This window comes from Molothrus ater, chromosome 10 (assembly GCF_012460135.2).
Source record: "Molothrus ater isolate BHLD 08-10-18 breed brown headed cowbird chromosome 10, BPBGC_Mater_1.1, whole genome shotgun sequence".
Lineage (NCBI taxonomy): Eukaryota > Metazoa > Chordata > Aves > Passeriformes > Icteridae > Molothrus > Molothrus ater.
The window spans coordinates 21,631,963-21,635,492 of record NC_050487.2 but is presented as its reverse complement, the minus strand read 5'-3'; positions in this window follow the sequence as shown (position 1 = coordinate 21,635,492).

Below are 3,530 nucleotides of genomic sequence, written 5' to 3'. Positions count from 1 at the left end.
CCTCTGTGTGTTAAAATCTCAGAGAAATACTGTGAAACGCTGGTCTTTTCTTGGGATCATCATCTGACCCTTTTAAACTATCCATATCCCATGGGAGCCTTGTTCTAATATTTTCATTTCTTGTAGAAAATTGCACTGGGATGGGCCACAGCAACCTAAGAAATGCCTTTTTCACCCTGCATTTACCAAACATGCCTGAGAATTCAGGTTTTGCTCCAGCGTCATTCCTCAGCCTTATGCTCATCTTGTCCTTTGGAAAAATACCATCCTTGTAGGTTCTGTCTTTCCTTCCAACACCAGTGATGAGACAGGGAGGCATCAGTCCTCTGCACAGAGACAAAAATCTTAAAGGAAAATACAAAATGCTACTTCAGCCTGTTCATCCAAGGGCTCTTTCAGCTGGAACTCGTACAACGTCATCTTAACTGCCAGAGCTGGGATTTGGAGTTCAGAGCAATGCTCTCGTCTGCTGCACTTACTTCTGCATGATTTATTTCTTTGTTTCTGCAACTCCTCCCCTGCATTCTCACATTTCTGACACAGAGGGTGACGGCACTTAGCTCATACCCTGCCACAGATGCAGTGGTTTAATGTCTGTATTTCAGTACCTTTTAAAAGAGATTTTGTCTTGCCTGTTAGCGCGGCTGTGCGTCGGCAGTCCTGGCGAGTGCTGCAGATGGCTGCATATCTTACATGCTAACCTCCCCCCACGCACGCTCCCTGTTTCTGTTCAGTTGGGTGCCCAGCTGCTCCTGCCTCAGTCTGAGCAATTGTTTATGCTGAGGCACTCTATGGAGGAAGCTAATAGCTTGGATAATCTATACATACACTTGGTAAGTGCTAAGCAGGCGTCCTCGCTCCAGCATGGATGGTGTAAGGCGTTGAAGCAACAGAGGTATCTGCAACTGGCCACAGAATAATGATGTTTTCCTGGGAAGAGAGAAGGTAGGCACTGGAACCCCTTTGAGAAAAAACAGATTTTATCACATCTTGCATTTTTTTGCAGAGAGATCCCCCATGGGTTTATTTTAATTTTTTTTTCTGCTTATAATAAAGGCATCTGGACTGAATGCTTGAAAGGTGGACTCTTACCATTTAGCCACGAATATTTGAAGGCAGAGCAGCATCTACATCCCAGGTCTGTGCAGCTTTTGTGAGAGGTGTTTTTTTTCAGGCATAAAACCAGGAATCTCTTGTGTCCACATTGGACTTCTAAGGATGAGTAAAGTGTCTGGGCTTATCTCCTCTTACACCAGAGGAATAGTTCAAGTCCTTCAGGTGCTGAAGTGTTTTGTGCACTGTCCCCACTGTGACTTGTCCTGCAGGGTGTGGTGTCTGCCAAAATCTATCAACTTTCTGTGCTTAAAACACAACCTGTAATAGGATATCTATTTTACAAGAGTGAAACCTCCTATGACAGATTAGCTGAGAGTCTGAACTGTTACAACTTACTATTAAACATGACTTCCAAAGTGATCGTTTTTTTCTTTAAAAAGCACGATATAATCTCATCAGAGAAGAAAATGCACATCTTTGTTCACAGTTAAATTGTGCTCTCGAGGGCATAGTTTATAGTTAAATTGTGTATCTTCAGGGACTGTGTATCAGGGAAGTTTGTGAGCTTCCCCAGAGCCTCAGCACTTCTTGAAAATTCAGACACTTTATTAATCAAAGCAAGATTCCTCCTGTGCTATTAGTGCACTTTATTACCTCTTGCAAAGGTCTGTAACTCAGGTTTTAATTGTGCAGTGTCTTCAGAACTGCTTTTCACAGTCCACAGTAGAAGTTGTAGGCAGAGCTAACACCTTTTTTTAGACAATTCTCTACCTACAAACTTTGTCTTCCACCGCCTGATTATTGTAGCTCTATAGCAACACTATCATTACAGCACAATAGTTACCGAGATCTGTAACCTGAAATGGAACATTTCTGCTGCAGAACCTGAAAAAAAAACCCCAACAAATTAAACAATGCCACTGAATCCAAAGCTTCCATGACATCAGGAGGTCTAATAAAAGATGGAATATCTGCCTACATATGTTGCCTTCCTCACAGACATTGATCAGTCCAGCTCCAATGTTAGACGTTACATTTTCTTCAGTAAATTTGAAAGGGATTATGACATAGTGCATTTCACTGATTGGTATTTGAAGACTTTTTTTTTTTTTTAATCAGGTCATAAAGTCCAAGAGGGTGAAGCAGACAGGAATGTCTATAATGTCTATAATGTCTAGACGATTCCCTCATAGGTTCATATCTTTCACAATCTGCTCCAAAAGCTGGTGGATTCAGGAACCTTGTTTAATTCTGCCATATTGTTGTGGCTTTTAAGCAGCCCTTATATCTGCTTAATAAATAAGTAGTGGGTGTTAGTATTCTTTGCAAAAATGTTTGCTTTTCTATAAAACCCTGATGACTTGGGTTGGAAGAGACCTTAAAGATCACTCGGATCCAAAGAAATTGTAGATATTGTTGCAGATAGTGCAACTGATGTGGCGAGTTAAGAGGTGACTCGTGCAGCAGCTTTGCAGTGATGCTCAAGGGCCTCTCCATCAGCGAGCCAGCCCGGAGGAAACCTGAGCATATCAAAGGTGTGAAGTCAAGGATTAAAGAGCACCAAACGCCTCGCTCAGCAGCGAGGCAGGTTCTGTGGCTGTGCCATAATCCTCCTGGGACGGCTTTAGGGCAGCGCTGGCCGGTGCTAAGCGGTGCCTGGTGATTGTACAACTGCCCCATTTTCATGTGCTGTGCTTTTGTGCTCACATCAAAATATGTAACTGTGTGGGATGAAAGGAAACGGCAAATTGGATTGCGCCGTAATCCCAGCTGAAGCGCTGTCTTCACAAAGATGTAAACTGAAAAGCTTTGGGCTTCTTGCAGGCAGAAGAAACTTGTAATACATGAACGAGTTGTACAGCGACTAAGCTGTCCCTGAAGAGCATCTTCCCCGCCTCTCCGCGGTTTGATCATTTCGCTTCCCAAAACATCTCCTGCGCTTCAGCATCTCCTGCGAGCCCGTGACTGGAGGAAGCGGTCTGAGGACACTGCGAAGGACACTGCTGCGGGGCCAGGCACCCTCACACTGTCCCGCCTTCCCCGCGTCTCCCTGTCCCCAGCAGTGGGGTGCCAGAGCACAGCCCACCCTCGTGGGGACAGGCACTCAAGGACTCTCACTGAGGGACCTTCTTTGAGGGACAGACAGTGGGGGACCCTCTTTGCGGGAGCCTCGCTGCGGGACAGTCACTGAGGCACGGTCACGGAGAGCCCCTCGCTGGCGGCCTCTGCCCGCCGCCGCCGCCGTCGCGCCTCAGGCGAGCGACACGCCCGACAGCTCCCCGACAGCGCCTGGCCCTCCTCCAGTCCGGCTTTTTCCCCTTCTGCCATGGCCGCTCTCCCTCCCCCGCCCCAGATGCCCCGTCCCCGTCCCTGTCCCTCAGCCGGCCCCTCTCGGCCGCCGACGAGGGAACGGCGACAGGGCGGCGCGGGGCAGGCTCTGACCTGGCGGGCTGAGGGGAACCCGGGCAGAAAGA